The sequence below is a fragment of the Triticum dicoccoides genome, chromosome 3A, assembly GCF_002162155.2.
Source record: "Triticum dicoccoides isolate Atlit2015 ecotype Zavitan chromosome 3A, WEW_v2.0, whole genome shotgun sequence".
In the NCBI taxonomy this organism is placed as follows: domain Eukaryota; kingdom Viridiplantae; phylum Streptophyta; class Magnoliopsida; order Poales; family Poaceae; genus Triticum; species Triticum dicoccoides.
This window is the reverse complement of record NC_041384.1, coordinates 164,181,484-164,189,566: the sequence shown is the minus strand read 5'-3', so window position 1 is coordinate 164,189,566 and position 8,083 is coordinate 164,181,484.

Here is an 8,083-nt window from a genome sequence, read left to right as displayed (position 1 = left end):
GAATAGGACCCCGTGGTGTTGCCTCTGGATGAACAGGACCCCGATCGATCGAGCCGGTTGGGGCTGGATGAACAGGACCCCGTGGAGGGCTGGATGAACAGGACCACCCCGTGGAGGGCAGGATGAACAGTAGATGATGGAGGGCAAGATGAACAGTAGCCCGTGGAGGGGTGGTTGAACAGGAGCCCGTGGAGAGGGCTAGTTGAATAGTAGCGGGTGGAGTAGCGCGCAGTGGAGGCTGGATGAACAGGAGTCATAGGTGGAGGCTGGAGGAGGTCGATGGTGGATGAACAGTAGCTCGTGGAGGCTGGAGGGGGTCGACGGTGGAGATGAACAGTATCCTGTGGAGTCCCATTTTGCGGTACGCCACACCCCTCCCGATGAACAGGACCCCCGTTTCAACCGTAGCGCTCCAACACAAGTCTGTTTCGTCTGTTTTGCGGTACGCCACACCCCTCCCGATCAACAAGACCCCCGTTTTGACCGTAGGAGGTCCGTTTCCTCCGTTTTGCGGTACGACAGACCCCTCCCGATCGACAGGACCCCGTTCCGAATGTAGGAGGTTCGTTTCCTCCATTGTGCGGTACGCCAGGCCTCGTTTCCATCGCCTTTTCCGTACAAGCCCTCCTGATGAACACGACCACGCATTCCGTTCCGACCCAGCTGGTTGGCTCCCACGCGTTTTGTTGCCTCCCGATGAACATGAGCATTCCGTTGCCTCCCCGTGAACACGACGCATTTCGTTGCCTCCCCATGAACACGACGCATTCCGTTGCCTCCCCATGAACACGACGACAACGTTGTTTCTTCGTTCTGACCCAGCCATGTACACGAGCCCTCGCCATATGTATGCGCGAGTAGGCGTTCGAGACCCCGCCCGTATGTACACATACGTGGCCGTATTTTCTTTCTTGCACCCTGGCCGTTGTACGTACGTGTACATGCTACGTGTGCGCCTCTACTACGACACGTGCGCACCTCTACTACGACACGTGCGCGCCTCTACATCGACCAGTATGTACATACACGTTCGCGACCAGAATGACAACGCTACGTACGCTTCGACCAGGTGGGTCCCGACTGTCAGGCACTTCCTTGCCTGCGAAGATGTAGCTGGTGGGTCCCAGCAGTTAGGGGGCGAATTGTTTTTTTGCCTGGACGCACTTCCTTGCGTGCGAAGATGTAGCTGGTGGGTCCCAGTAGTCAGGGGGAAACGTTTTTTTCATGAAATACAGTGGCCCGTCTGATGGGTCCTAGCTGTCAGGTGGAGGAATCATTATTTTCCACGTAATAAGGAGGCACTTCCTTGCTGCGGCCGTGGACCCAGCTGTCATCCTCTCCATGTACAGTCCACGTCCGATGGAAGTCGTTCCTTGACCATGTTGACCACGCCGCACCGAGAGCACCAGGGCGGTGGACGACAGCGAGGCCTAGGAAGGGGACGACACCGAGGCAGGGAAGACTCGGCAGTTGTTTCCCACATGGAGGGGAGTACGACTGTATGAGGGTTTACTGGTTCATCTACCGTCGTCAGAGAATAACAGCAGGTGTGGGTGAGTAGAGGGATGGCTAGGCCAGCGATGGGAGTACGGTCGGGCGGTGAGGCCTACGCGGTAGCACAGCCGGCCGCGAGGAGGAGGGACCAGGCAGTCCCGCCGACGCTTGTTTGAGCGGCTGGAGCAGGAAGAGCAGAGATTGAAGAAGCACGACGACCGTTGGATGGACATCCAACAGTCAGTGCTTGTGCGTCAACCTTTTTTTAGGAAAGCCTCAAATCTGTGGAAACATCATACATCCCATCTGCCATTATTTCTAATAATTTACAGCCCATTTGCTAATTCTTAAGGTTTTTTTGGAGCCCATATTCTTTTTGTTAGCTTTATAGCCCATATTGTGGCAACGGTTAAAAAATTATACGAAATTTTGCATATTTCGGTGCGGTCCGAACTGTTTTTAATCCCGAAATTTCGACTCACATTCAAACTGATTTTAAAAATAAATGTATATCAATATAAAATCCAACAAATTCTGCACGCATAAAAATTAATGTAATTTAAAATCTTGAAATGAAAAAAAGATATTTGAAACTAATTGACGGTTTGATGTGTTTTAAAAATGTACATCCCATTTATCATTACTGATGGGCCATTTTCTCGGCCAGCCGAATGAAAGCTCTCCTCGTCTTGAAAGATTTGCAGCCCAACAGGCCTGACAAAGCGACTTACTTGGCAAATCACAAAAAACTGTGTTGTGCCGTGGACCCAGCTGTCAGCCTCTCCACGTACAGTACTCTTCTGATGGAAGTCATTCCTTGACCACGTTGACCATGCCGCGCGGAGAGCACCACGGAGGTGGACGACGGCGAGGCCTAGGAAGGGGACGACACGGCAGTGGAAGCCCGCGCAGAGAGGACTACGAGGGTTCACTGGTTCGGCTATGGTGTGAGGCTGCCGTCGCCGCGGGGCCTGGCCAGCGGTGGGAATAGTAGGGGCGGTGAGGCCTCTGCGGCAGCACAGCCGGCCACGGGAGGCAGGAGCATGCGGCACGACCGGTGCTGCTTTGGGTGGCTGGAGCAAGAAGACCAAAGGTTGAAGAAGCACTACGGCCGTTGGATGGACATCGTACGGTCACTGGAGCTAGAATTGTTCATATTGACTAAGTTGACAAAGCCCTTCGTCCCCGTCAACTTAGTAGGCCCACAAGTTAGCCTCCCAGCAAGGTCGGTCCCAGCTAGCCGGGGGAGTATTCATTTTTTTGTGCGTAATAAGGAGGCACTTCCGGTGGGTCCGAGCTGATAGCGGGGCGCATGTTTTTTCGCAAAATACGGTGGCCCGTCCGGTGGGTCCCAGCAGTCAGGGGGAAACGATTTTTTTTTGCAAAATACTGGTGGCCCGTCCGGTGGGTCCCTGCTGTCAGGTGGAGGAATCATTATTTTTCGCATAATAAGGAGGCACTTCCTTGCTGCCGCCATGGACCCAGCTGTCAGCCTCTCCACGTACAGTCCACGTCCGATGGAATTCGTTCCTTCCACGTTGACCACGCCGCACCGAGAGCACCAGGGCGGTGGACGACGGCGAGGCCTAGGAAGGGGATGACGCGGAGCCGGTGAAGACGTGACAGTGGATGCCCATGCGGAGAGGAGTATGAGGGGTTCACTCGTTCGACTGCGGTGTGAGGCTGCCGTCACCGCAGGGCCTGGCCAGCGGTGGGATTAGTAGGGGGCGGTGAGGCCTCCACGGCAGCAGAGCCGGCCACGGGAGGCAGGAGCAGGCGGCACGACCGGCGCTGCTTTGGGCGGCTGGAGCAAGAAGACCAGAGGTTGAAGAAGCACTACGGCCGTTGGATGGACATCGTACGGTCACTGCAGCTAGAATCGTTTATATTGACTAAGTTGACAAAGCCCTTGGTACGTCAACTTAGTAGGCGCACAGGTCAGCTTCCGAAACGGTGCGCCCCAGATGTCAGGGGGAGGAATCATTTTTTGGGCGGGTGAAGCTAGAATATCCGAGATTGAAGAAGAAGCACGGTATCTGTTGGATGGACATCCAACGGCTACTGCTGCTAGAATCGTGTGTTGACTATAAGTTGACAAAGCCTTGCATACGCGTCAACTCTGTTTTTTTAGGGGACGCGTCAACTTAGAAAGGCCAGAAGTGTGTGGCAGAGAACTTATAGCCCATTTGAGATTTGTAAGAATGTGTAGCCCATTTTTGAATTCTAATGGAATTTACTACAACCCATTTACAGTTTGTTAAAAGTACAGCCCATTTCAACCAACCGTTCAAAACATGATTCAATAACATTTCCCACATTTTGATGGGATCCGAAATATTTTTATCTCGAAATTTCTAGTCAGATTAAATACAATTTCAATATAAATTTATATTACGTAAAAATCCAACGAAACATTGCACTCGCAACAATTAATGAAATTAAAATTTTCAATATCCAAAAATAATATTTTATAAAGTAATCACGTGTTTGGTGCATTTTTTATAGTTACTGCCCAGTTTTTATAATTACATCCCATTTATTATTTCTTAAAGCCCATTTTCTTGTTAAGCCTAATGCATCCCTCCTAGGAAAGATTTGCAGCCCACCGGGGCGGAGAATAACAACTTGACCTTGCCTGGGTATTCCTAAAAAAAGTATAGCTGGGCTAGCCATTTTCAGCTTGAAAAAAATTAATATCTGGGCTGGATATCTGGACTAGGCTAGACGGTCCACAGCTCGCCCAGTTAATACCTGCAGCGATGTTTTCGTTGTTGTTCAGAGGAGAAAAATTAATATCTAGGCTAAACATCGAAAAACTCGGCAGTGCTCAGACATCAAAAACACAAATACTGCTCGAGATGCTTGATCCCAGCTGTCGGCCGCTTCTTGTGCAATTCTCTCGTTTATTGACTAGTACTACATAGGTTGACAATGGTGTGGGACCGTGATGTCAGGAAACTAGGGGGAAGCAAAATAAATAACTCCAGCGAGCGCTTCCACCTCTGCCTCGTTGTCTCCCATGGAAACCCCTTTCCTCCCTTTTTTTTGCTCGGGCAAGGACCAATGGATGCAACACGTCCATGCGGTTATTAGGCAAGAAATAAAAGCGCTTTGCATGCTATGAATTACGATGGCCTGCATGGGTAGCTAATAAGGCATCCTCTTAACTGCTGTGATTAAATGTTGTGTTTAGAAGAGAGAAATATTCTTCTTTTCCACCAATCTGCTTGCACCTAGGTCGTGATGCACCTTCTAATACGACTTATTCACCTAGACGGAGGGAGTATAGTTTTATACACACATATATATATATATATATATATATATAATAAGGAGGCACTTGCGTACGTGAGGCTATGGACCTGGTGGGTCCCCATTGTCATCCTCTCCAAGTAAAGTCATCTCCTCGCCAGCGCCGCCCGCCCCGCTTCCCGGTGCAGGCGATTGCTCCACCTTCAAACGACACAAGTGTCGTTCGTCCGTCCATTTGCCGCCCACATTAATGATACGCGGTTGCTGAGGCAGCTACTCCGGCGCCACACGTTCGTCCCTCCGCCCGCCCTCCATTGCTATATAAACTGCTGCGCCAGCCATAGCCGCAGTCATCCGCATTCGTTCCCTTTCTCCTGTCCACACCACTACTGCCCACCATGGCTTCCTCACGCTCCAGCGCTCTTCGGGACGGGCGGACGACGGACCACAAGGAGATGGCAGCCATTGCTGCCGATCGGCTAGCCGACAGGCAGCCGGAGGACGACGACGTCCCAATGGAGAACATGGTAGTCGACGATCCGGCGCCAACCCCCTCCTCCGCGCCATCCTCGCCGGTGCATTGCACCATGACCATCGGCGAGGCCCGTGCCCAATATATGGACAGTGTGAGGCAGATGTGTCAGGAGCAGTTCCGGGAGGCGCAGGCCAACGCCGCCTACAACCACCATCTCCTCCAGGAGCATCTGCAGGCGGAGGAGCAGATCACCGTGGAGCGGGCGGAGCAGGAGGCGCTGCTCGACTCGTACCGCTCCGCCCCCAAGGGCCGCCTCGAGCGCTGGCGGGAGTGCATGCGGGTGGAGGAGGCTGCGGCCGCCTAAAAGAGGCTAGCAAAGAGGGCGATGAAGCGGGTGAGGTGTTGTTTGGCGAGATCGAGGACGAGGCAGAGGACAATGCCGGCTCTGACGAGTCCCCGCTCCGCTGGCATCGACGAGGCCCTGCTCCGCCGAGGCCCCGCGGCGCCAACAACGAGGCAGAGGACACCGCTGGCTCCACCGAGGCCCCGCCCCGCCAACAATGTGGCAGAGGACATCACCGGCTCAGCCGAGGCCCCACCCTGCCGGCAATGCGGGGGAGGATTTCCACCGCTCCGCTGAGGCGCCGCCCGCCGGCAACGAGATAGAGGACATCGCCGGCTCCACCGAGGCCCCGCCCCGCTGCCAACGAGGCCGCGCAACACAGAAAACGAGGAAGAGTAGAACATGGTAGGTCGCCGCCGCTCGGGTCCAAGTAAGGCCACCGCTGCTACCCTCCTATTGAAGCCAAGCTAGACGGGTTGACCATTGACGGCCGGTTAGCTTCTTGGCGGCGACGTGGAGTCGGGGAGTTCTGCTGGAGAATAATGCCGCTTCTACTTAACTGCTGGTGCAGTTGGCTGACTGACACGTGGGCCCAACAGGCCACATGTCAGTTATGCAACTGCACCTGCAGTTAAGTCACTGAAGCTTCTGTTCGGCTCAGCGGGACACAGGTGGGTAGCTTCGGTTAATTAATTACACCTCCAGCGCACCCCTTTTTAGTTGAAGAATGTATGAAATGTAATGAAATCTGGCATGTTTATATGAAATCCGACCGTGTATGAATGAATTTATTTCGATTAGTTCGAATTCCTGTATCACTGGCATTGGATGAACATGCAAAACAATATGTACTAGCATTATTCCCAGGGTGATCACCTCGTTTGCAGCAGTTTCACATGTACTCCCTCCGGTCCTTTCTAGTCTGCATACAAGTTTTGTCTGCAGTCAAAGTATCTATACTTTGACCAATCTTATACAAAAAAGTAAGCACTTTCACAATGTGCGAATTAAAAAGGAACAGAAGGAGTACAAAGAGTTTGAGCAGGTTTTTAGCGTTTCTGTACTTTGTAATCAAACACACAGGTCTGGCAATTCACAGAGAACATTCAAAACAATTGATGATTATGCATCTCAGCGACTCACATGTCAAAGGCAATATTTACTTCACAACTAAAGAATAAAGAAAAATTGATCGACGCTGCTGACAGCAAGGGCGTCCCATTCGAAAATATCAAACGCATGTCTTGCTAAAATCAATGAGCAAAATTTGACAAGGTTGTCCCATTCCAAAATATCAAATGCCTACGATTGTGGAATGGGAAGGGTTTGCCATCAATTCAGACATTGACATGGCACCTCGTGCTAAATAAACCAGCTGTTCTTTTTGTGCAGTTCCACCAAAATCAACCAAATTCACGCGTAGCTTGTATGATTTCGCCCTTATATGTTGCAACGCCTTGAACTTATCGGCACCTCCTTTCTTGTGGTGGAAATGAATGATTCGATGTATTCATGAACATTTTGTGCAGTTCCCATTGAAATCAAGCTGAGCACCCCTGTTTGCACAAATACAAAAAAGTGATTAGTATAGAGCAAACTGTACTATGAATTGACAGTTTCAACAGGCACATACATGGTCCATATAGAGCACACTTTTAGAAAAATGGAACTCACCAGAAAGAATCATAGAACAACATTGTACTCGCGCATCACAGCAAAAAAATGGAGATTTTGTCAGTCCTTTTGAGCTGAAGTTAGTTTGGTCTTGTGGGGAGTAATGTAACCATCCATCAACTGCTCCTTCTGATGATAAGATAGACTGGGCTTCTTCATCCTGGCATAATCGGAACTAGTCACTTCACGTACTCCATATTCTTCTTCAGAGGAAGATGATCCTGTTGTGCAAAGACAAGAGGACTACTAAATGCTAGCATCACTGTTTGCTCGAAAAAAAGGAAAGGAAATATTTAAAACATCACAAATGAAGCACTTCTCAAGGACAATGCCACTTTTTCATGACAGTATCTAAACAGTAGCACAACACCAATAGAGATGACAAAGCTCAATCATATGGATGAAATCAGTGGGCGAGTACAAACCTTTGTCAGGAGGCTTATTGTGTAGAGCATACAGATGAAGCAATTCTCCGGAACCATCTGTTGCAATCTACGGTGGTGGCCATGCTTACTATATACTCCTCGATTAGTTTAATGTTTCCAACATCTTCTTGTGCAGTTCCACTAAAATATATGGTATCTTCAAAGAAGATCCCTGTTTGCACAAGTAGAGATAATTACATATTACATTAAGAGTGGCATCAAATCAGTGGCAAAACAATTGCTCGTTCCAGCCATAGCAATAAATTAAGATGCAAAACTATATCATTACTTGTGTCATCACAATTCCAGTGCTTCATTACAACACCGGGAGTTGATTTTTGTTTTTCTTCCCCTTGTTCTTCCCCTTAATCACTTGGTTCAATAAAAAACAAGCTTCGCCTTCAATGTAAGATTTGGCAT